The 27,541-nt window shown below is 32.2% G+C and overlaps 1 protein-coding gene across 9 annotated transcripts in view; it reads right to left on the minus strand.

Moving 5' to 3' along the window:
• Positions 1-27,541, minus strand: part of LOC6046331 (tyrosine-protein phosphatase Lar) — a 483,374-nt gene that overhangs the window by 374,203 nt on the left and 81,630 nt on the right. For all 9 annotated transcript variants that reach the window (XM_038253031.1, XM_038253038.1, XM_038253036.1 and 6 more), the window contains exon 3: positions 3,339-3,374. The gene's annotated coding sequence lies outside the window, so the exon portion shown is untranslated. The remainder of the gene's footprint in view (positions 1-3,338; positions 3,375-27,541) is intronic.

Here is a 27,541-nt window from a genome sequence, read left to right on the forward strand (position 1 = left end):
ACGACGAAATTGCAAAAAGTATTTTAAGTAATTTTTAATTTTTTTTTTTTGCAAGAAGCATTTTTTAATTTTATTTTTGCAATTCCGTCGTGAAACTACTTACTTTTCCTGTCATTCTTGAACGACGAAATAGCCTACTTTTCTGTACCAAAAATGACAGAATCGAATAGCAACACTTTTCAAAATAAATGCTGAAAAGTTCTACTTTTCAGCACACAAATGGATGCTGAAAAGTTGAACTTTTCAGCACTTGTTTCAAAAAGTAACACTTTTCAACATTTTTTTGATTCAAACGATTTATTGACAAAATACATGAAAATTTGACATAAAATTTCACTCAGTGTGTGTTTTTTGGAATTGCAAAAAATGGTGTATGGAACTCGTTGCAAAACTTTAATTTTTTCAGCACTCTTCGTATTTATCCAACTCGGTGAACCTCGTTGGATAAATGTACGACTCGTGCTGAAAAAATCCTCTTTTTGCAACTTGTTGCATAAACTACTATTTTCATTCTATTAAACTTTTCTATGAATAGTCATAAGTATTTTTTGTTTCAATTCCGTCGTGAAACTACTTACATCTCCTGTCACAAAAAAAAACAGAATCAAATATAAACACTTTTCAAAATAAATGTTGTAAAGTTCTACTTTTCTGCACTGAAATGGTTGCTGAAAAATTGAACTTTCAAGCACATTTTAGACAAGTTATACTTTTCAGCATTGTTTTTATTCAAACGGCGAATTGACTAAATACATGAACATTTGACATACAATTCCATTCAAAGTGTGTTTTTTGGGAATTGCAAAAAAAAAAATGGTATGGCACTCGTTGCAAAACTTGATTTTTTTTCAGCACTCTTCGTGTTTATCCAACTCGGCAAATCTCGTTGAATAAAAGTTTGTTTTGTGCTTAAAATATCTTCTGTTTTACAGCTTGTTGCATAAATTCCAATTCTTTAAATCAATCATGGTTTTTATATGGTTTATATGGTTATTGGTGAGTTCCAAATATTTCTAAAAGTTTCTGTCGCTCATTAACAGCTCCAATACTTCAAATTTTCGCAAAAGTTTACGGTGTAAAAATTGTTTTAAATAAATATTAAAACTGTGAGAAAAACTGTGATTGGTCAAAAAGTTGATGGCGTAGGCTTAAGCCTAAATTCCATGAAATTCCCTATCTTTTGGCATAAGGGAGTATGGGTGTTGTATGCTTTAAACATAATTATTAAAAAAAAATAAAATGTTAAAGCAAGGAGAAAAAAAAGGTCAAACCAATTCCGAATTTTAATGGCACAATTAAAAGTGCTTCAAAATGCCTTTCAAATGCAACTAAGAGAGTTGGAATTAATCAAGTTTTACGAATTTGCTACCAGTATGTGCCCGTTTACCTTACTTGCCTTTGTCGTAGAGGGTTCATATTTGGCATGAGTTCATCTCATGAATAGACAAACCAATCGTCGCCGTCGTGCTAACTTGTCGTACGTGCTTTTTGGGCCAAATTGAGTTACGAACGCCGTTTTGTGCAGCTTACAATGCCTCACCTTTTGAAGATCACAGATCTTCAACAATCGATTTCAATCCAGAGATATTCAATGAAATCCGAAAAAAAAACTCCGTGTATTTTGTCACTTCACTTATGAAAGTAGTTTCAATCTTGTCGTGCTAGAAAGCACGACGACGTCGAAATGCTGAAAGCACCTCGATAAGACCTGTGACCTACTCGTGAAAACTCGCTCTCAAATGTTTCATGACACCAGAAAAAGAGCTAAATAAATTAAACTTTTTTTTCTTTAAAAAATCAAATCAGTTTTCCTGAATAAACTGATTGTACTTCCATCAAGGTCCCACTCAAAGAGATTCAAGGCATGCAGAAAATGTTATAGTTTCTATCGGAAGCTTCCTCCCCACTCATCGACCTTAAGAATCCACATCCGTCGCCATGGATCACGACGGTTCCACGCGAGGATTCCGGAATCTCCCCCTCGGATTCCTCCTTCTCCATCCCCAACCAGGGAAAGTGACACATCTTGTTACGGATGATGGCCCCGGCTACATAAAACAACCAGACCAGGCCAGCACCCCCAAAAAGCTGGAACCGCCTTCTTAACATAGATTTTACGAGATATTGGATTAAAAGCATGCTTTAAACTGAAATATGCAAATTCGCGCTGATATCAGCACAAAGTGAGTGCCCCCCCTCCTCCCCATCTTCCTCGACTTTCACCCACCAGCATTCAAGTGAGCAACACTCGGATGCTGGGTTCGATGGTTTGTGCGGTTTCGCAATCTGGGGCCCAGATTAGCATCGTGGCCCGAGTTAAGCGCGAGAGCGCTTCAATCAGATGATTTATATCGGGTGCGAAGCGAAAGATGGAACCATGTGGGGTGATTTTCCGTTGAGAAATAAACTTTAGTTCGAATCGGCCCGACAGATTTAAAAAAATATTACGATTTCCAAGTGCAATATTCCTTAGTAAAAAAAGGCATTTGGAAATAAAAGATTTTTCCCATCAAACATTTTCTAACTTTAGTTTACATTTCTATAAATAAAAAACCTTCAAAATTTATTAATTGTAAAAATATCTTTCAAAGGACTAATATTTTTTACATTCTCTTTTTGATGATTGCTTTTGTTATAATAAAAAAGTTAACAATTTTTTGTAATGCAAAATTGAAAATGCACCTTTGTGAAATTTGAGTGAGGGCAACGTTTTCACTTTTTCATACTTTGAAAAATTATTGAAGAAAAGACACCACTCAAAATATTTAGTGCCGGGATATTGTTCAAAATGTTTTAAACTGGTTCAGAATTTAAGGCCAAATATTGCCAAATTACTGCATGATGTTATGAAATGTTGATGATAACGTTATCAATTATACTGTTTCCACATATTCACAGTTTTCGATTTTTCGTTTTTTATTACTTTGCACTTAAATTATATCATGGGGGCGTTTGCGTTTTTTTTTATTATTTCAAGTCTTTGTCTTCCACCTCCAATCTTTTTCAAAAAAATCAGTGGAAAAAACATTGCTAAAAAGATATGATCATAAATAAAACTTATACAATCGATTGAAAACCATTGCAACACATTTTTTTTTGCATTGATGATCATATTATCATTTAAAGTTTTTGTCAAATTTAAATTTTGACATTACAGATCAAGAAGAAGCTTGAGATTACTTGAAATTTCCAAATATATGATAGTCACATAACTGTTACAATTTTGCTTCAAATTTGAACTACCTTTTTAAAGAATTATTATTATCTGAAAACTTCCACAGTTTAATACACCTACGCAATCCAGTGCCAAATTTATTGTTTTCGATCTTGATGCTTACCTGATTTAGAGCACTCCAAGAGCCATAATGATATAGCTGTAAAAGAGAAAAACAAAATAATTTAATTAAAATGAGGTTCCAAATCAAATCATGTTAAATTTGCAAGTTGTACTGATGTGTGAATAGATAAATTACCACGCTACGTGACACAAAAACAAATGTCACGTAGCTTTGGTTTTGTCGCGCAACCAAGCAATGTTTCGTATCGTCGAACAGTCACAGGACACCATCTTTGTAGCATCACAGCACACATTGTCGCAGCCAGGCAACTTTCTGCGATGCGATGAAAGCTTCCGCGTTTAGAGCAAGCTAAACGGTGTAGTCTCACCGCGGTGCTATAAAAGCTTGCGATGGTGCAGCGCGTGCGCGTTAATTCCAAGGGTTGGATAATAGTTTGCTATAATGGTGAACGGAGAGGGAAGCGTATCTGTTGAGAGCGGGACTACTGTTGAAAAGAGAGCTAAGTTGTGGATCAAAACGGACATTATGGCATCACGCTCTGCAGCAGTACGCAGCCACTTTGATTGGAAGGAAGTTTATGGCTGAAAATAAGGAAAATTTGCACTCTACTTGAATTTCAAGATAAAATTTAATTTTTACATTGTTGAACAATATTGCAAAGATTTCAAAAGAAATTGTGTTAAGCCCTTTTTCTGCGTCTGAGTCATTTAGTGTAAGGAGTTCTGAAACAAGCGTGTAAATGAACAAACCTTGTTCTCAATATGTTTAAAATTGTAGTACAGATGCTTGCATGTTGAACTGACTAGTTAGCTATAATTTTCCTACAGCATAACTTGAGAATATCATAATACTGTGCAAACTTATGCCGCAATTCTAGTCAGCTATAATATAACACAAATGAAATTGGGAACAACAGAGTACTTTCTTCCAAAAAAAATCACCACATCGTTAGTTTTGTTTTTAGTTGGGAATAAAAACGATAGATTTTGTAAGCCATAATCAGTCGACAAGATAACAATACCCTTGAATTATTTTTTCTTTGCCTTCAATCAATTCAGAAAATCATTCAACAGGTAAAAGATAATATTAATCTTCACTTTTGGAAATTCAAAATATCTAATTTTTAGGTACAAAAATATATCCCACGAGGTTTACCGGATAAATACGGCGAGCTGCGAAAAAATCATGTTTAGCAACGAGTCCCATATTTTTTTTCGCAATTCCGAACAACACCATTTTGAATGGAGTTGCAAGTCAAGTGTCCATTAGGGTGACAATAAAAAAAATTAACAGCAGGAATACCCTCTTACTCGATTCCTTAGGCAAAAATAAGTATCTGTGCCAATTTTGAGCCAAATCGGTTAAGGTTTAAGGGTCTCTTTTAATCTTTGAAGTTTATATGGAGAAAATTGCAAAATTGTAAACAGAAAAACATCGTTTTAGTATTTTTCTGCTTGCCCAAGTGTGAAATTCTTATAGGAAATTTAAAAACTTTGTCGAAGGGTGCAAAACAATCCGAGTTGATCCAGATTTTGGTGATTTTTCTGAGAAAAGTTTTTTCTTATATACGTCCTATATATACCCCTTATTTACTTTCAAGTATATAAGCCGATTTCTTTTCATCGCATTGCTAATAACTCATCAGGATAAACTCGGATCTTCACGATTCCTTCGACAAAGTTGTAGGAAATTAAACTTCCTACAAGAATCTCACACTTGGACATTTTTGGGCGAGACCCGCGCCACCTAGCAGAAAAATATTGAAACGATGCACAGTGAGCGAAATGGAACCCAAAATCGGACTTTATTGAACGCGGCTGGTTCCCTGGTATGAAACTTAGTGTTTCTTGTGTAAAAAAAATCCGGGGAATCGATTGGTAATGGTTTCATCTACCGCACGAAACGGCAGAGGGTCCATTTTGCTCCAATTCCCCATTTTTTTTACATTTTATCTTGAAAATCGGTCTGTATTAAGAGCGGAGTCTTTATGCGGCCATCCAAAATGCTCTTAACTCATGTGAAAATGTACCAGAAATTCAGTAAAAATAACCACTTGCACCGCAAAAATCATCTAGAGTCCATTTAACCCCAATTCCGCTATAAAAGCATTTTTGACCATTTTCAAATGTTAGATCAGATTTTACAAAACTGAAAATATTTTTATCGTGAAGATCAGACAATTTTCAAAAGAATGACGATTTGCACTAGTTTAACACATTTATGTTGATAAAAATAAAAATTATGTAAAAGGCAGTTTATTCTGCGTTTGGGAAAATTGGCCCAAAACTGATTCTTCAATCTTTTTATTTAGTCAATCTCATGAAAAATTGTCTGATCTTTACGATTAAAATATTTTCATATTTTTAAAATCTGACCTAAAATTTGAAAACGGCTAAAAATGCTTTTATAGCGGTATTGGGGTTAAATGGACCCTAGATGATTTTATTTTTACTGGATTTCTGGGACATTTTCACATAACTTAAGTGCATTTTGGATGGCCGCATGAAGCCTCCACTCTAAATTTTAAGAAAAAATGTAACAAAATGGAGAATTTGGGCAAAATGGACCCTTTGCCGTTTCGTGCGGTGGATGAAACCATCACCAATCGATTCCTCGGATTTTTTTACAAAGGAAACAATATTTTTCATACCATGGAACCAACCGCGTTCAATTGAGTCCGATTTTGGGTTCCATTTCGCCCACTGTGCGATGTTTTTCTGTGTACAATTTTGCGATTTTCCCCATACAAACTTCAAAGATAAAAAGAGACCCTTGAACCTTAACCGATTTGGCTCAAAATTGGCACAGTTACTTATTGTTGCTTAAAAAATCGAACCAGGGGTATCTCTCGTGATTTAACAAAAAAATCTTTTCATCGTAGTGTCCACGTATTTAGTCAATTCACTGTTTAAATCAAAACAATGCTGATAATTATTACTATTCCAAATGAATGCTGAAAAATTCAACTTTTCAGCATCCATTCCAGTGCTAATACAGAGGACTCTCTCGGAAGGGGAAACAAAGAAATAAAAAAAATATATTAATTGAAATAACAAGCCATGGTCTCAATCAAGTCTCAACATTTGAATGAAAAAGGTGTTTTTTGCAATTCCGTCGTGAAACTACTTGCTTTTCCTGTCACTCTTGAACGACGAAATAGCCTACTTTTATGTACCAAAAATAACTGAATCGAATAGCAACAATTTTCAAAATAAATGCTGAAAAGTTCTACTTTTCAGCACTGAAATGGTTGTTGAAATGTTGAACTTTTCAGCTCTTGTTTCGGAAAGTAACACTTTTCAACAATTTTGTGATTTAAACGATTTATTGACAAAATACATGAAAAATTGACTTCAAATTTCACTTAATGGGTGTTTTTCGGAATTGCAAAAAATGTTGTATGGAACTCGTTGCAAAAATTAATTTTTTCAGCACTCTTCGTATTTATCCAACTCGGTGAACCTCGTTAGATAAATGTACGACTCGTGCTGAATCCTATTTTTGCAACTTGTTGCATAAACTACTATTAAAGTGCATTTTACACCTGCCTAGTTGTTTTGCAATCATTAGGTATCGAAGAGATTTTTTTTCGCCGAAAAAAAACTTTTAACGGTGCTGTACATTGAAATTTTACAAAATTGAAAATATTTTTGATCGAACTCAGACATGCTAAATATGATTTCAAACGCGTTTGAATGCATTTCAAATTGTTTTCAATTGGTAGGCTTTCTTTGACTTAACATTTTTAAGTTTTCAAAATATTAGAGTATTGGCGAAATATATTTTTGTTGTCGAAAATTTTTTTATTGCGGTACTGTACAACGGAATTTCACAAAAAAATATATTGATGATCGATCTCAAATATTTTCCTACGTTTAAGATCATATTTAGTATCTTAAACGCAGGAAAATGCATTTCAAATTAGTTTCAGTTGAATAAACTTCTTTTTCCATTAAAATTTTGAAGTTTTTAAAATAGATGTAATATTAATTTAAAAAAAATAATATTAATTAAATTAATTATTCAAAAAAAAAAAGATTCTTTGGAGATTATTTCATTTGTCAGCTGCTTGCTTAACAAAACATTTTTAAGTTGCTTTTCAGACCCAAAATTGACTATTCTGTCAAGTGATTCATTCTCTGAGTTTTTGCAAATCCATAAAACTTGGAAGTTGTTCATTCAAAGTGCTATGCAAACGTTTGAAATTTCGTATCTTCAGAAAAGAGTTAATGATTGATTCGGTATTAGTACAATTTTGGGAGCTGTTCATACAAAATGGTACGCAAATTTGTAGGTTTTGATGTTGATTAGTTATGCAGAAAAAATAGGTCAACGGACAAAATATGTTGATTATTTTTACAAAAAACTCGATTCCTATAAATCTAAATTTATTTAATTTTCGAGATTTTTTCAACTCGCAACTTTTGAGCCATAAGGAAGTTTGGTCAAAAAAATTTCCTTCGAGTTATGTATTTTTTGGAAAAAAAGCTAAATTCCACGCATTAATTTTTTGTTTGTTTTGAATTTGTAATCGAAAAGAACTTTCCAGATTTTCTAGTTCAGAAAATTTACTATAAAATTGTCTAAGAGACATTGGTTGCTGAGATACAGCGTCTCAAAGAAAAAGAAATAGGAAAATTTAAGTTTTCTAAGTCTCACTCAAACAACCCACCATTTTCTAATGCTGATGTCTCAGCAACTCATGGTCCGATTTTCAATGTTAAAAAGAAGCGTTAGTAAAATTTTCCGGTTTTTCCGAAAACAATATTTTCAAATTTTGGAATCAAGAATAACATTTTAAATGGGCGTAATATTGAATGTTTGGCCCTTTTGAAATGTTAGTCTCTATTCAAAAAAAAAAAATGAAAACATTGTTTTCAAAAATACTAATTAAATTATTCTCAAATAAATTTCGACCCCATTTTCGATCCATTATTTACTGATTTCATAATGCCTCTTAGGGTGGATTTTCATGGATTTTTCGATGACCGACATCGAAAGCGGCTTTCGATGCTCGTGGTCATATTTTGCCGAAAACTCATTTTTATCAATCAGGTTAAATCGCAAAATGGTTTGGATTGATATTTTATGGTAGTATAAGCACAAACAAACACATACCCATCGCCGGAAAGTTGCGAAAATGCGATTTTCCGACTTTTCATTTTCGATGCACGAGCATCTTCAGACGACCGACATCGAAAGCATACTCACGACCATGCTTTGCTAAAATGTCCGTGCATTGAAACTCGATGCTCGTCCAGTGCCTTTTTGCTCCCTCAGCGGCACCCTAGACACAAACCTAAATAACGCTTTGAAACGCTTGGTACGGGATGGGAATGAAACTTGACGAAACAAATTCTATCTGTCAAACCAGACCTTGTCAAAAATCAAAACAGCTGATTTTGCATGGTGAAATGGAGTTAATTTTCTGGCCATTGTTTCGCAGGCGGAATCCGTCCATCGGTGGACGGATTGCTTGCCTAGGTTATCAAGAGGAACTGATCCACCGGTAGCCGGATTTCTGGACATTGTTTTGCAGGAGGATTCCGTCCACCGTTGGACGGATTGCCAAGTTGGCAAGAGGAACTTGTTCACCGGTGGATGGATTTTGGAGCATTGTTTTGCAGGAGGAATCCGTCCACCGGTGGCCGGATTTCTGGACATTGTTTTGCAGGAAGAATCCGTCCACCGGTGGACGGATTTCAGGGCATTGTTTTGCAGGAGAAATCCGTCCACCGGTGGACGGATTGCCTGGCCAAGTTGACAAGAGGAACTTGTCCACCAGTAGATGGATTTCGGAGCATTGTTTTGCAGGAGGAATCGGTCCACCGGTGGCCGGATTTCAGGGTTTTGTTTTGCAGGAGGACGGATTTCTGGGCATTGTTTTGCAGGAAGATTCCGTGCACCGATGGACGGATTGCCTGGCCAAGTTGACAAGAGGAACTGTTCCACCGGTGGATGGATTTCGGGGCATTGTTTTGCAGGAGGAATCCGTCCACCGGTGGACGGATTTCTGGGCATTGTTTTGCAGGAGGATTCCATGCACCGTTGGACGGATTGCTTGCCTAGATTTTGATTAAATTTCTTAAATTCCAAAATTTCTAAAATTTCAAAAAAAAATTAATATTTTCTTAAACTTATAAATTTACTCAGTTTTTTTTTTTAAAAATCAATGTTTTCTAAAATTTTATAATTTCTAAAATATAAAAAATATACTAAATGTCTTTACTTTCTTTAATTTCTTAAATTCCTTTAATTTCTTTATATTTATGATTTCCTAAATATCTTAAATTTCTTAAATTTCTTAAATTTCTTAAGTTTCTTAAATTTCTTAACTTCTTAAATTTCTTAAATTTCTTAAATTTCTTAAATTTCTTAAATTTCTTAAATTTCTTAAATTTCTTAAATTTCTTAAATTTCTTAAATTTCTTAAATTCATTAAATTTCTTAAATTTCTTAAATTTCTTAAATTTCTTAAATTTCTTAAATTTCTTAAATTTCTTAAATTTCTTAAATTTTTTAAATTTCTTAAATTTCTTAAATTTCTTAAATTTCTTAAATTTCTTAAATTTCTTAAATTTCTTAAATTTCTTAAATTTCTTAAATTTCTTAAATTTCTTAAATTTCTTAAATTTCTTAAATTTCTTAAATTTCTTAAATTTCTTAAATTTCTTAAATTTCTTAAATTTCTTAAATTTCTTAAATTTCTTAAATTTCTTAAATTTCTTAAATTTCTTAAATTTCTTAAATTTCTTAAATTTCTTAAATTTCTTAAATTTCTTAAATTTCTTAAATTTCTTAAATTTCTTAAATTTCTTAAATTTCTTAAATTTCTTAAATTTCTTAAATTTCTTAAATTTCTTAAATTTCTTAAATTTCTTAAATTTCTTAAATTTCTTAAATTTCTTAAATTTCTTAAATTTCTTAAATTTCTTAAATTTCTTAAATTTCTTAAATTTCTTAAATTTCTTAAATTTCTTAAATTTCTTAAATTTCTTAAATTTCTTAAATTTCTTAAATTTCTTAAATTTCTTAAATTTCTTAAATTTCTTAAATTTCTTAAATTTCTTAAATTTCTTAAATTTCTTAAATTTCTTAAATTTCTTAAATTTCTTAAATTTCTTAAATTTCTTAAATTTCTTAAATTTCTTAAATTTCTTAAATTTCTTAAATTTCTTAAATTTCTTAAATTTCTTAAATTTCTTAAATTTCTTAAATTTCTTAAATTTCTTAAATTTCTTAAATTTCTTAAATTTCTTAAATTTCTTAAATTTCTTAAATTTCTTAAATTTCTTAAATTTCTTAAATTTCTTAAATTTATTAAATTTCTTAAATTTCTTAAATTTCTTAAATTTCTTAAATTTCTTAAATTTCTTAAATTTCTTAAATTTCTTAAATTTCTTAAATTTCTTAAATTTCTAAAATTTCTAAAATTTCTAAAATTTCTAAAATTTCTAAAATTTCTTAAATTTCTTAAATTTTTTAAATTTCTTAAATTTCTTAAATTTCTTAAATTTCTTAAATTTCTTAAATTTCTTAAATTTCTTAAATTTCTTAAATTTCTTAAATTTCTTAAATTTCTTAAATTTCTTAAATTTTTTAAATTTCTTAAATTTCTTAAATTTCTTAAATTTCTTAAATTTCTTAAATTTCTTAAATTTCTTAAATTTCTTAAATTTCTAAAATTTCTAAAATTTCTAAAATTTCTAAAATTTCTAAAATTTCTAAAATTTCTGAAATTTCTAAAATTTCTAAAATTTCTAAAAAATTTAAAATTTTTAAAATTTTTAAAATTTCTAAAATTTCTAAAATTTCTAAAATTTCTAAAATTTTAATAATTTCTAAAATTTTTATAATTTCTATATTATTTCTCTAATTTCTTTAATTTTTTAAAATTTCTAAAATTTCTTTTATTCCTTTAATTCCTTTAATTACTTAATTTTTTTTAATTTCTTTAATTTTTTAAATTTTCTCAATTTCCTAGATTTCTAAAATTTTTCATATGTCTTGAATTATTTACTTTTTTAAATTTCTTAAATTTTTTAAATTACTTAAATTTTTTAAAATTCCTAAATTTTTTCCAATTTTTTGTCCACTCTATTATCTCTCATCTTTTTTGCATGATTTTTCGCAACGAACATGAGGCAAAAAGTTTTATTTAATTAAATTATGCGCTAGTCTAATCATACGCCTTTTTGAAAAAGATTTATTGAACAACATCAGCTTATTTCAAAAGTTGTTCTGGAATTCCGATCGCCACCAATGCTGCTTTGTTTACGTTTGAATCTGTCATTTTCCATCCTTCGTTAACTTGCATGCAAGTGTTCCTTATTCCGGAAAGTCGATTTTGGGGTTGTGTCTAAGCTAAATGAAGTAACGCAAGCCACGAGCATCGAGTTGGTTCGATGCTCGTGCTCTCGATGTCGTTGCACAATCCATGAAAATCCAGCCTTAAAGTCCAAGGTTCCTCCAATTAAATCGAACTGCTTCATCACCTCTCCGCATAACATTTTCCAGGAAAATTAACCTCACATCACTTTCGCCTGTGTGCTCTGCGTGAACTTAATTAAAACTAAATAATTAGTTTTGCATAAAACATAATGGATGTGGTTTGGGCACACAGGTACGAAGAGCATTGCGAAATCGGATTTTCTGTCGAAGAGTGCTCCGACTGCTCCACTGCACTTGAACCAGCTCTTCCGATCCAATGAATTTGTAGAAGCAGCAGCAGCACCTCTTGCACCTAGGAGTCGAGGATCTGATTGCACAATGCTTGTCCTAGTTTTCCTCCAGGTACGACGACGACGACGACGGCCATCGAGAGGTCCTTTCCCAACACGGCTGGGGCCAAACAATGTCAACGATGCCTAGTGCCACCAGCAGCTTGCACGGACGTGGACGTGGCTTTGGATGGACAGGGTGGCGACTTAGAAGATAAATTTTACTAGCTTTTTGTTTTTTTTTTTTCAATCAAATATTTTGCCTTTTTCAGATTCACAACAAATTATTAGCAAACTGAATTAGAGCCAGTAGCCACCCTGCCTTGCACCACTTCCACCGTACACCTTAATCTAATAAACGTTTGGCATTACACAGAATGAGTTTTAATCATGCATCTTGGCTCAATTTATGAACTTGTTTGTTTCGAGTTGCACTGCGCACTACACGACTCCTCGAAGCGAAAGCTGAGCAAGTCCGAACCTGCCCAAAGTCACCCCGAGAATGTTCCATGTTTGGACGACTTTATTGGGACAGGTCATGAAGGTAGTGGCGTAAATTTGGCGTGTAAATTACTCCGAAAAGCTCTTTCCAAACGAAAAAAGAAAAACCTAACGCCACTTCAGAAGGAGGTCGCCCTGGCGATGACGAGGGCACTTTTTTTTGTTGTTGCTCCAGTCGACCTCCTTGAAACTACCTGGCCAGGGCAAACAACCCTGCAGGACACCACAACGGCAAAAGTGCATTCAAACAACATAATTATAAGGGTGGTGCTCGTTGCTACTGAACTTTGAGGTATTTTTTGTGCCCTTCTTCTGTTTTTGTTCCCTGCTAACTAGCATCATAGGGAGAGAGAGAGGGGAAAGAGAGTGTCCTTTTTTGTATCCCTTTATGATCCGGTCTAGAGGACAAAGGTTCTTGCCGGGCTGGGTGTTGTACTGTAGATTGCATGATGGTGGTTTTGCAGTTTTTGTACTTTCTTTAAGCTGGGAAAAGTTGTGGCTTCAGTGGAAAAGAACCTTTTAAAAGTTTTGTTTTCATAGAATTGTGAACTTTTAAAATTGTTGTTATGAATGGCTTGCTGATGAACACAATTTTTAAGAAAGGACATCAAAGGATTATTTTTTAAATTGCTTGTACAGAATTCTGTATATTGCATGTGATTATAATAATTGGTTAAAGTGCCTCACCTCAAAACATTCACAAATCCTCAAACTTAAATTTCAATCTTGATTTATTCGACAAGAACCGAGAAAATCTCCAGAAATGTTCTTAATCTACATAAGAAATGTAGTTTGGATCAGATCGAGCTATCTTGACACACCCGTAATTACGACAAGTTGCCGAACTGTAAACATTTTTGATTTAATATCGGAAATCGTTTTTGCGGATTAATGGATTCAATATTTTTACGAATCAGTAAAAATCTCAGTCAGTCGAAACATCACTCGAAAGAACTCGAGGGACCCTTTCAAACGAAGATCTAAAGTACACATTTCGTTCAAATGAAATTTCATTCGCATTCTTTGAACATTGGTGTTCTGTAAACTGTTTCAAATTCCGGTGTAGGTCAAATCCAAAAGTATTTTATTTATAGAGCAATTATCTACGAAATCGGCTTTTTTTTGAATTTTTATTTTTGTATTTTTTAATTCGACTGAAACATTTTTGGTGCCTTCGGTATGCCCAAAGAAGCCATTTTGCATCATTAGTTTGTCCATATAGTTTTCCATACAAATTTGGCAGCTGTCCATACCAAAATGATGCATGAAAATTCAAAAATCTGTATCTTTTGAAGGAATTTTTTGATCGATTTGGTGTCTTCGGCAAAGTTGTAGGTATGGATATGGACTACACTGAAAAAAATGATACTCGGTAAAAAAATATTGGTGATTTTTGATTGAATTTTTTGTCACTAAAACTTGATTTGCAAAAAAACACTATTTTTAAATTTTTTATTTTTCGATTTCAAAAAATTCTTTCAAAAGATACAGATTTTTGAATTTTCATACATCATTTTTTTATGGACAGCTGCCAAATTTGTATGGAAAATTATATAGATAAACTAATGATGCAAAATGGCTTTTTAAAGCATACCGAAGGCACCAAAAAAGTTTCATTCGGCTCAAAAAATACATAAAAAAATCGAATGATCAAAATCTGAGAGAACTGCTATATACTAATACGACACAAAAAAAAAACAAACAAAAATACTAAACAACAAAACAAACTTCTTTTAAATCTTTCAACCAAACCTTATCTGTTTCCAGTAATTGAATTCTCAAGTTTAATATCTTTTCCAAAAAATTAGGCAGCAAAAAAAACGTTTTAATTGTAAAAATCGTTTTTAAATAATACAAAATATATTTCTAGGGTAAGTTTGTGATTTGTCCAAACAGACATCACGACCTCCGACACGTATTTGTTTTTTTTTTTTCTTAAAATCAAATCAAATTTAGATAATTATTTTTTTGTAAAGAGCATTACTGCCCATGTTCACATAAATGTCCCATATGCAAAAACAGCAAGCATTTGAAGTTTGTCCCATACATAAGGCTACGTGTTAAGTTTTCGCGAAAAAACTGGATTTCCTCCTGATATCTAGAACAAAGTACTGGATGTTATAGGCTTTTTTGAAAGATCACACGATTCTGAACAAAACTGCATCGACGAAAATGCATATGAGACATTTTTGCGATCAGGGGCAGATTAGGCCTTTGCAAATATTTTTCAATGTTTATGTTGCCCCCTTCAAAATCGGTCTAAAAATCAGGGGGCAAAAGAAATATTTTTTTAAAAAATCGAAAGTTTAAAGGAAATTGAAGCTTACCAACAAACCCCAATTTGAAATGGATTTTCCTGCGTTTAAAATCATTTTTAGCATGTCTGGGATCGATCTGGACATTCTGAAAATTAATGATTTCAATAACTCTGGGCAAGTTTAAATGCATTTTTAAGCAATTTTGTCATCCAAATGTTATTTCCATAGCCCGGTATTTTCAATTTCAAAAAATCGTCATCAGAGAAACTCTCTAGCTCGATTCTATAGGTAGGTTATAAAGTTGTGCCAACTTTGAGCCCAATTGGTTAAGGTTTAATAGATCGTTAAATTTGATGAAAAAATCATTCCATACAAAAACGAATTCTTTAAATCGCAAAAAAAAATCGTCAGGGTTAATCGGATCGTTTTACAGTCTTCGATAAACTTGTTTGTTATAAAGAATCTCACACTTGACAATGATTCGACACATTAAACGCCACAATATGGCAGAATTTTGGAATGTTTGCTATTTCCCATACATTTTTATTTTTGTTTTTTGCCATACAAATTTTAACGATCAAAATTTTAAATTTTTCTTGTCACCCTAAAATATCTATCAAAAAGTTGTTGGAAAATGAAAATTTTCTAAAAAATCGGCCGATTTTGATCGTTTTTATTTTTTATTTTTAGCCATTTTGTGTCATTGGTTCACACATATAAATCTCCATGCAATTTTGGCAGCTGTTCATACAAAAATGCTACGTAAATACTCGAAAATCTGAGAATTTTCATGAAATTTTTTATTCTTTAGCAAAGTTTTAGGAATTGATGAGGACTGTTAAAAAAATAGGTTCAGGGGAAGATTTTTTAATAAACTTTTTTTCACAAAAACTCAATTTTCCAAAAGTGACGAACTGTCACTTTTTACACGCTCACGCACACTATCAAATCAAACTTTTGGTAGTGTGTGTGAACTCCGTGTCAAACTTAAAAAATACCCCGTTCGTTTGACAACAGTTGGTGTCAAACCATCGGGGTTTGAGTGTAGCTTGTACCACTGGTTGCTGAGATACAGCGGCTAAAAGAAAAAAAAAACAGGAAAATTGATTTTTTTTAAGTCTCACCCTGGGTGCTGAATAGTGGTTCGCAAAACGGCCTCAATTTTGAACGGGCAAAGTGGAACCAATTTACTGTTCGCCACAAGTTGAGAGTAATGTTATCGATCTTTAAAACTTGTTTTTTTTTGCAAGAATGAAAAATGTGTGGTTTTTGAGAACCTGGAATTGAAGTCAAGAAATCTTAGGCGAGATCGTCATTTTTTATAATTATGAATGGAAATGTAAATGTAAATATTCATCACCCAGGTCTCACCAAAACAACCCACCATTTTCTAATATCGATATCTCAGCAAGGTCCAATTTTCAATGTTAAAACAAGAACATTCGTGGAATTTTCCGATCATTTCGTAAACAATATTTTTTTTTTTTTAATCAAGACTGACATTTTAAGAGAGCGTTATATTGAATGTTTGACCCTTTTGAAATATTGTTTAAAAAAATAGTTTTAGTTTAGTTTTTTTCCGCTTTATCTTTTTTTTTTTGAGTAGTCCTCATCAATACCTACAATGACAGATTCTCGAATATTTACGTACCATTTTTGTAGGAACAGCTGCCTAAATTGTATGGACATTTGTATGGATGAAACAATGACACAAAACTAAAGGCCCCCACAAAGTTTGAGACAAATAAAAAAATATAAGTAAAATCCATTTCCTGGTTTGCTGGAAAATCGCTGTACTTGTAGTTAGTTTTTGTTTGCGCATGCAAAAGGTTCAGATTGTAGATTTGTATCAGTTCAGTTAGATCTAGTACTACAGAATAATTCTAAGCATCTCCAAATGAGTTCTTGGCATTGTTATAAAATTTCCCGCTAGAACTACCAGCTTTGGTCACAAGAATCTTCTCTAGAAGTGGCCATTGCTCCTCGAGACACAGTACAGAACAGATCAGACAGAACAGAACCGTCCTGTTCTGAAATACAGCTCAAGATGTAGAAAGTTACAGTTTTCTTGTCTAATTACCGTCCAGTACAGTTCAATAAACTGACAGAAACCAAGAGCAATAAAGTTTTGATTACAAATTACTGTGCACTAGTTAACCCGCGAGTTTCAGTTCTGTCCAGATCCGATTATGCCACGACCCAAGCAACAGACGCTCTTATGTGCGTTAACAGTTTTCAAAAAAAAAAAAAAAAGGTTTGGGAGAAAAATTATAAAAAAAGAAAAAAAAATCGCCAATATTTTCATACGAACTAAAATATGTAATAAATATATTTTGAAATGTTTCTTGCCCTTAAATTTTTCGGCCAAATTTTAAAGGAGAAGGCGAGACAAAAACTTTTATAAAAATTGGCAACAACCTTAAGGCTAGATTAAACAAGAATAGAAAACTCGCAGAAATATTCCAAAAGTCAGATCTTTTTTTTTTTTTTTTTGCAATATATGTATTATCGGCATTGTTTTAAAATTAAGACAAATTTTAAACTAATTTGGCTTGTAAATAGGTGGGTCGTTGATTCATATTGCAAAAGCTTACAAAATTACAGTCAAAACAAAGTCAACTGCGGGAGAGGCCCAGTTCTTCTAAGTGGATTAAGGGTAGTTATTTTTTGTTTCTCTCCTGATACACACATTCATCATCCCGGATGCATCCCCCCTTAAAGTGCAAATTTTATGCTGTGATGCCTGTGCGTTAAACAATGGGTTTAGCGCCACTCTGTACAGCGCTTTTTACCCTTTGTTTCTTATGTTACTCAAGTCCGGAACTTCCCCCACCCGGGAAGCTCGTGGGCGAGCTTACTCACATAGATAATTGAAAGTGTAAATGTTGCAGGTATTGTTCGATGTTGGTATCCTTTGTGGCATTTTTGTGTGGCATTAATTAATTCACTGAACTGTTTCATTGTTGCTGTTGCCTAATTGGATCAGGATTGTTAGAACTTCATCATGGGGAAATTGCAAACTAATCTCTTGCCAACAAAGGTGCCTCATTGTACCACGTGTGAAACTTGATGCATCAAACGAAACCAAGTTGTGCATTTTGACGGTTTTGACGGGCAAATCCGCGTCCGCGGCCACGTGACATGAAAGGCCTTTCAAATGGTGGCCACAAGGGAGCGGTTGCTCCCCGTTAATGATGGTCTCGTTTATCGACACCACGTCCGGTGTGCTTTGTACCTGATGTGTCGGATCAACATGGCCGGCTTGTATGACAAGCAGCGAGAACATGAAAGGCCCAGTTATCAGCGGGGATTGTTGTGTTTTAAATTTAAGGTCAAGGTCATCGTGTTGCAACGTGGAAGGATTAATTATCCCGTTGAGGGGGTTATATTTAGCTGCCGAGGGGAAATTTGTTTGGCTTTTGAAGTGTGACAGGTTGTAAGGTGCTTTGATAACTGTTGCATCGACAGACACATCGCTTGATGTACGGTTGCAAAAATTGGTGATACATATATCAAAGTTTTTATGTGTTTCGATTTTCGTGATATTTTTTAAAACTTCAAATCAAATTCCAGACTGTAAAGTCATAATGTTTCAATATAAATGTTGAAACATAAATTAAACTCGTAAACTCATGAATTTCAAAACTCAAAGTAGCAAGATTTTTTTTACTCTTGTCTATTCCATAGTATATTACTTATAGTATGTTGTCGATTGAATTACTATGTAAAACACAGCTGAAAAGAACAGCAAAACTCTGTTTTGTACCTACATGAACTCATTGTAACTTGAAATTGAATTGAATTGAAAATGTAGCAAGAATTTCCAACATTTACCTTCCGGTCCAATTCCGAGGTAACTGGGCATTGATCGGCTTCGCCTAAACATAGAAGCAATTACCTAAAGCATCCTCAATTTATATTCAAACTTTTAATCCCCTCCTGCAAATCAGGGTTCGGCGCATATTTAATATGATGGCTGATTGCTTAGCGTCCCAGACCAGCAACTTTGGAGTTCGAATCTCACGGATTTCAAAGCTAAAACATATTCATCTATAAATTTAACACTGCTAACGCTCATGAATCCAAAGATTCCAGAATTCTAAAAAAACATATGTTCGCGTAAATGTCCCATAAATTAATCGATTAAAAAAATGTCTGAACGTTAAAAGTGATGAATTTTAAAATGTAACGATTTGTATTAAATCTGGATTTTTTTTGTTTTAATATGGAAATTTAAAATTTGGTAAAACGATTTTGTGATATATTTTTTCAAAGTTATAAAACATGAATCAGTCTGACCATTCCAAACATTCAAAATTACAAAATTTCAAGTGATTGCGCCACGTTATTAGAAAACCATCTCCCTAAAATACGTTTATTAATAACCATATCAAAAAAATATATATATTTGGAGTCCATATGCGAATATTAAAAACTTCGACCATCCGAAGTTACGATCATCCCAAAATTTCTTGTAACTATGAATAATTGAATCAGGGACCACGACATTAGTTTCTTATTATTTTTTTTATTCCTTATTTTTGCATTTTCTTTTTTATCATTTTTTTATTTTCATCAAATTCGAGTTCCAAGATCCGATTTAATGAAATTTAAGTGAGTTTTTGGCAAATATCAGAATATCTTAAATAATTAGTGCCTACAATTTTAGTTTTACCAAATTTTACTGTGAATTTTCTCTACATTATAAAACAAAAAAAAAGCTTACATGGCAACATATAAAATTATTCAAAAGAATCATCATGTCTGTAATATTTTTTTAAAAGTTCCAATCGATTATTTTTTTATATTGAAAAAAACTTTTTTTATAGTTCATGCATTAAAAAATGGTAAAATTTTAAACAATATCCCAAAATTTTAAAGATATATTTTTATTCTTAATTTGAGATTTTGAAATGATACAAAAAAAAACTAGAATTTAGGCACTTTAGAATTTTAAAATTAATAAATAACGAACATTTCATATTTATTTGAAAGTTCAAGTTTTGTTCTATTTGTTATTATTTTTTTTTGATTTTTTAAACTGGCTGTCATTTTTATGTAAGAAAAAAATATCGTACAAAAATGAATAATTACAAAATTTAAAAATTTGAAGGCATTTATTTGTTTAAATTATATTTTTCCAATTCCTTCGTGAAACTATTTACTTTTCCTGTCATTCTTGAACGACGAAATAGCCTACTTTTCTGTACCAAAAATAACAGAATCGAATAGCAACACTTTTCAAAGCAAATGCTGAAAAGTTCTACTTTTCAGCACTGAAATGGGTGCTGAAAAGTTGAACTTTTCAGCACTTGTTTCGAAAAGTAACACTTTTCACGATTTATTGACAAAATACATGAAAATTCGACTTAAAATTTCACTCAATGGGTGTTTTTCGAAATTGCAAAAAATGTTGTATGGAACTCGTTGCAAAACTTGATTTTTTCAGCACTCGTCGTATTTATCCAACTCGGTGAACCTCGTTGGATAAATGTACGACTCGTGCTGAAAAAATCCTCTTTTTGCAACTTGTTGCATAAACTACTATTAAACTCATTGGAAATATTTGAATATGAGCAGCATTTCAACATATTGCTGTTTGTTAAACCTGACACAATTATTTTGGTCATATGAAGAGGACAGGTAAATATCAGGGAACTTTTCATTGCAGGCTACTTTTTATGGCATGTAAATATTTGAAATCGGTTTTCAGGAACAATCTAAACAAAATTTACAAGTTTTTCAAATGATTTTTTATCTATTAAATTTAGATTCCCGAAATCCGTAACTTTAGGTATATGCTAAAGGTTAATATGGTCAAAAATTATGCTGACGAATTTTGTTTTTTTGAAGAAATATTGATTTTGAAATTGGGGTTTCAAGCAAATGGAATTTACAATTGAAAACTATTTCTAATTTTTTTTTAAAGGAGCACCATTTTCGTTTTAATTTAGTATTCAGTTCTGAAATTAAAGAAAAGTTTTGTGCTCAATTCTAAAAATATTTTGTTTTGAAAAGCTTAAAAAAAATCCGTTTTAATTGTCAAAGAGTCATTGAAAATTACTTTTTTCGTTTCCGTGATAAAAAATATAAAATAAAAAAAATAAAAAGCAACTTAATGAAACTGCAATTTATTTAAAACGAATCATTCATTCGTAAAATTTGATGATCATTAAAAAACCATTTTGAAAATTTGAAAACCAAGACTGATTTTTTAAGCTATTCAACTTCACAGCTCTGCAACAATCCATAATTAAACATATGGGTCATTCCAGGTCAACTGAGTACACTTTTGGACTCGACCTTCACCGATTTGAACTAAACTTGAAGGGAACGTTCATCTATCGATAGTTATCAGAAATCCCAAGTTTGGTGCTGATTGGACCATCCCTCTATTTTTGGCACCGCTTTCTTTTTTGACGATTTTCTAAAAAACATTTTTTTTACTTTTAATCATAACTTTGCAACTATTTTATCAAAAGACTTTCTACAGGTTGCATTTTATAGAAAATTGTCCAAGGCATTCGATAAAAATAAAATTTTAACCCTTAAATGCCCACTTTTATTATATTTTAAAATTAGATTTTGACCAATTTCTTATATTTTCATTTATTTAATTTTATCACCATCGTGTTCCCCGGACAATTTTACATAATAATCACAGAAGACCTTAAACTAAAATGAACCATTGGCGAGAAACAGCGATTTTACTGAAAAAAGTTTGATTTTGCGCTGCACTCTGTCCTATGAATTTAAATCCGAAATAAGTATCTCACATATAAAAACCGAACTATGCGGGATTCATCCCTTTTTGTTGAAAAGTACACCATTTACTTCCGAGTGCTGCGTAAAATCAAACTTTTTTCAGCAAAATCGCTGTACCTTGCCAATAGTTCATTTAAGTTTGAGGTCTACATTGATTATTATGTTAAATTGTCCGGGGAACACGATGGTGAGGAAATAAAACAAATATAAATATAAGGATTTGGTCAAAACTTAATTTTAGTACTTAAAACATTAAAAAATAATATCAGTGGGCATTAAAAGTTAAAATTTTATTTTTATAGATTCCTTGGACAATTTTCTATTAAATGCAACCTATAGAAAGTCTTTTGCTTAAGTATTTTCAAAGTTATGATTTAAAGAAAAAAAAGTTTATTAGAAAAAAGTGCTTCTGTTTAAATATGTTTATTTCCGTCGAATTCAATCATGAACTTTTGAACATGTTTTTGCCTTTAAAAATACAGGAGTCACATAATTGCATGTTATTAATTGGCTTAATTAACCATATTTACCCTTTTTGACCTCAAACCATAACATAAAAGTGCCCCGAAAATGACCGTTCTCAATTTCGTAATGAATAACTAATAGAATGCAATTAACGTTTTCCACGACAAGTAATTGCAATGCAAATGAACAGGGGAATCAATTTGCACCTCGATTAAAAAATCAGACAGAACGATACAGGACGGGGAAAAAGAACTTCCACCACCACATCAGGGGCAGTAGCGTTAAAATCGCATTACATTCCACCCCAGTCCACCGATCTGGTGGGGAAACTTTCCTGAATCCAGGGGAGCGTGGGTCGAGTTGGATCCATCACGCTGATTGAGATGGTAATGTAAAATTCGTCATTTTGATCGACAGGACAATCAGGGCAGGACACCAAAGAGCCAAAGGAGCCAAGGGGACGTCGATGCCATTCCGAAACGAGATAACCGCAATATTCCCCACAATCAGCACTTTTTATGAGCGTTTCAAAACTCTTCCATCGATCATCGTTTTTTTTTTTTTTTGCTGCTCCTCTCAACTTTAACCCCCAAAGCCATCCTTAAATCCGGATGGTATTGACTTTGGCCACGTCCTCATCCTCGTCCGCAAGGACAGCGCAGCACAGCAATATTTGCCAAGTTACGTACTTTGGAGAACGAAAAAAAAGGACTCTAACCCTCCAAGTCATGCGGTGGAGTTTCCTTACTTTTTTTTTTTGTAGAATGATGACCGGCGAGCACATATTATTGAATTACAGGACAACTTTGTCGATATCGGTTCGTGCCGGGAATTTTAACGATCCTGACTGGTCCCAACCAGGGATGATGCAAAAAGCAAGCAGACAGGCAGAGATGAAAACTAGGGACTGCTTAGTTTGAATTTTGCTTTGATCGACCTGGTGGGTTCCAGCTTGAGAGGATTTAGGATTAAGGGAAATTTTTTTTTTCTATGTGATGTCGAGTGACTTTCTTTTTGTTTTAGTTTGTGATTTGCGTTGGTTCTTCGTGATAGGTTTTCACAAAAAAAGATAACCAAATGTAGCGAAAATTTTGATGTTTTCAAATGAGAGGCTGCACAAAAACTCGAACACAAAAACAAAAAGGTTGGTCAAATAGTATATAAAGTTAGTATAGGTTGGTCCCCCCTGTCTTCCTTTCATTACAATCGGCCTGAAAAATATTTTTTCAGAAAATTTAAAAATATCAATTTAAATTACATAACTTTGCGTTGGGTTCATTCAAAACTCTTTAGAATTTTCAAGAATATTCTATGTACAGTACCACAAAAAGTTTGTTTAGCTACAATTTTTGTTTCGTAAAATTTTATTTTTTCAAACTAATATCTGCAAAACAACTGAATTATTGGAAAAAGCAATTTAAAACAAACAGAGCCGAAGGACATTTTATTTTATTTATTTGCGTTTAAGGACCACTTAACTCAAGAGTCATTCGGGTCCGAATTGAGCCGAAGGACATAAACTTTGCAAAATAGTTATTTGCATCGTCTCTTTTTTTTTGGAAAGTACTGATAATGCACACACAAGATTAAAAAAATCTATTTAAATTGTAAAATGTAATTCCAAATCAAAACTTTGGTAAAAATTATTAAGTTGCGCAGTTTTTAGAGTTGTAACTATTTTTAAGGTGAAATTATTCAACAAAATTGTTGTTATTTTATTTAAAAGGTGAAATTTGTGAAATTCTAAACATTTTTTTATTGGTAAAATTAATACTCTTCCGAACAAAACTTTATCATATTTTTATTCGGTTTCCTCATTATTTGAAACATCAACCGTACTTTGAACTATTCGCAAAAAAATAGCGAGACTTTAGACAAAATTTTGCGATTTTTTTTTTATTCTCCTATTCAAAAAAATTGAGCTAAAGTGAAAATTTATTGACCTGAAACAATTTTCTAAAATATAAATATACATTTTTTGACCATTTGTCTTACGACTGTTGATACATTCGACCTTATGTCTTTCGACTTTTTGTTCGCTTATCGCTCAATAAAGGTTAATCAAAATATATTTAAAATAATTTTGATAAAGGATTTTTTAAATGATTCCTAGCTCGAAACAGTGGAGAGATAGAAATTTGGCGTCGTAAAGACGTTTATGTAAAATTGGTTGATTTGATGACGTGCTTAAAATTACGAAAAATAAACATATTTTTCATCAAAAAATACAAGTATTAATGTAAAACCTTTGCCATTTTTTGTTACTCAACTGTAAAAAAATGAGGCTTTTTCACCTAGATCTTTGTTACAGAGATTTTAGTATCTTCAAAACTACGGGTACTATCGAAATATTTTTTTTATTCTTTCCCTAAAGTACTGTCCACAAAGTAATTTACAACAAAGTTTGACTAATTTTACAATTACGTTGTTTGAGGATTGGGTCCGTAAGATTTACAATTTTGGAATAACAAGAGAACAACTTCCTTGCTGTGCACCATTAAAAATAGAATAAACTGAATTTTTTTTATGTATATCCATAAATTTATGATAGTTTATAATAAGTTTTATGAAAAAGTGATGATTTAATTCTTAAAATCATCATTTTGTCTATTTATTTATTTTTTATAAAATTATGATAAAACGTGCAGAATGTGAGCGAATATATAAAAAAAAAGTCTGCTTTGTGCAACATTTTAACACTGTAAAAAGTAACTCTCCAAAGTTACTAAAAACTACTTAAGAGAAAGAAAAAGCTAGTTTTCAATTTCTAAAAAATAAACAAAAAACTAAAACGATCCCAAAAAAGTGCAGCCCAGATTCGATTCTACGAAAGCCTTGTAAACATTTTAATTTGGATAATTGAATAATTGAGAATCGATTTTTTCGTTGTCTTTTGTTTGATTGTACTCTTCAAGTACTCTTAAACTACTCTAAAGTAATGTATAATTTTTAAATCCAAGATGGCGACCAAAATGGCGGCGATGAAATATTGAATAAGTGCATTTTGTAGTTAAATGGGCAATCCAAATACTCAAATATGAATAAAATGGGGTCACAGAACTCAAATTTGATGTTGAAAAAAAAAAATAATAAAATTGCGATTTTTTTTTAATCGTCTTTCCTCGTATTTGAAGTCCCATACAGACCTTCGTATAAACGAACATCGTAAAATCAAAAGTTTGGAAAACTGGACTGTGTTTTATTTGAAATGAAATCAGAGGAACATGATGAAAAAGCCAAATTTTGAATAATGAACGCGAAATTGTGTGTTTTTTTCATTTTCCACAAAATACGGGGAAATGGGGACTATTTTTAAATAAAATTAAATTTTTATGGATTTGCTAGCGCTTATTGTATCTTGCTCATTAAATGAAAATTTTGAATGTTTTTTTGTATACTAAATTTTGAAGAAAAACAAAAAAATAAACAAATAAGGGGAATGCTAATGTAATTTTTATAAGAACACAATGGCAATATCAATCTATGAGTGCATAACCTGTTATTTGGGACAAATTAATTACAATTCATTGAATTATTAATTCCAAACTTCTAATAAATATTTCGTAGTAAATTTCACATGAACTATGAAGAACCTTCTTTCTCCAAACCAAAACGCCCCTTTTCGTCACCTTTTTCCCAAAAGCAATCATAACTGCGATTAAAAATTCAAATTCCTGCGTCCAATCTAACCACCGTCGTCCTGCGCTGCTACACTGTCGGTCACCGTCATAAAATGTCTTTCCCCTATAGCAAACCCCAATCCCGAAAATTCAAGCAAGCTGTCACCATAGTGACTCGCAGAGCTGGCAATCTATTTAACCCTCGCCTGCGAACGAAACCCTCCAGCTCGATGCCAACCCATGCTTCGGGGTGATTGGAAGATGACTATCTTTCACCTGCTGTTGAAGCGTTTTTCGCCCCTCAAGGGGGGGAGGTACTCTTCACGACTAACACACATCCGTTCATTGTGTTAGAGCGAGCTGGCAGACCTAATCAAAACTTGTTCACCGGACCAAACCGAGCAGAAGCTAGAGAAGGAAAAAAAAGGAAAATCCAGGACATCATCAGGACAAAAAAAAAACGCTCAAGTAGAAGAAGTACAAGCAAACTGACATTCTTTTTTTGCAACCTTCTAACATGCAAGACAGGATCTTGGAGTGTGTCTTGGATGCCACGAGACTTAGACCCCCTCGGAGCTCTCTGAGCCGTGGTGGAATATCTGGAGCAAATTTTTCCCTCCTCGTTAGGGTAACGAGGGTAGTTTGTCACTTTTTAACCTTTTTTGTTGATTCGATTTACCTTGTTTGGAAGTTGGTTTAAAAATAACTTCTATAAAAATATAAAGAAAAAATCTAAACCAGAATGGTCCAAAGTCACCCCCGATAACCCTAACACAGTACTAGAGGGTGAAAGGGGGGATCCGAACTCATCCCCCCTGGCGGGTTGCGATATGCAGCTGAAATATTTATTAGCTCTATCGTAGAAATTATAATTTATGTCTGCGATGTGATTATGTTCGCTCACTTATTTCGAGCTAGGTGGAGGTAGGGAAGGGGAGAGAAGCTGAAGGATTCAGCGAGCGCAGTTGATCAACGGAAAAGTTCAGATTTTGATTGCGATAATAGTTAATATCAAAAAGTTCTCAAGAATTCAAAATAATTTATTCATAGCTCTTTAAAAAAATCGTGGATCATTTTTCTATTCAATTCTATTTTTTTTTTATAATCAAGAGCAATTCTTCTATTTGTTATATTTTTTTGTCGAAACAAAAAAAAAACACACCGGAAACACAGACAATGTCTTTATTTTTTGTCATAGTCAGTTTTTTTGAAGATGTTAAAAAACTAAATTTCGCATCCAAAAAAATATGTGATGCCATGAAATTATGTTTTTCAAGTAAAATTACTATTATTTCACTGGGATAATTCAGGGAACAAAATTTTGTCGATTGCATTACTCAAGATTACATTTGTAAGATATGTGTTGAGCATTGAGCATGTCTTTTAAGTCTTTATACATTTTTTTTAATTTAAACATGTTCTATGCGTCTTTTAAATCAATCAACCTACATATATTAAATCATGTATTCAGAATATATTACTATTAAATTCCAACTGATTGAGATCTTTAACTGCTTTGTGTTGATGCAATTTATTCATGTTGATCACACACACGATACTGAAAAAAAAATCAAGTCTCTACGATTTGCATATCGACTTTACCTTATGTTTTTTTTTATCTGGCTGAAATATTTTTATTGAAAAAATTAAGAAATCCAGAAACGTTTATTACTTGCCAGTCTGCCAATTAATTACTCAAATTACTAGTCCAAAATGATTAATTACACAAATTTCTTAATTACTTTTCACTACGATAAAAAACATTTAATTTATATTTAAGTATTCATTTTTACGGTTCTAAACTAAATTATTTAAAAATAGATCATTCGATGGCTCTTTCAATAATTATTTTGTTTACTTTGTTTTTTCACGTATAATTTTTATTGAAAATAGATATAGACGATCAAACGTCA

This window comes from Culex quinquefasciatus, chromosome 2 (assembly GCF_015732765.1).
Source record: "Culex quinquefasciatus strain JHB chromosome 2, VPISU_Cqui_1.0_pri_paternal, whole genome shotgun sequence".
Lineage (NCBI taxonomy): Eukaryota > Metazoa > Arthropoda > Insecta > Diptera > Culicidae > Culex > Culex quinquefasciatus.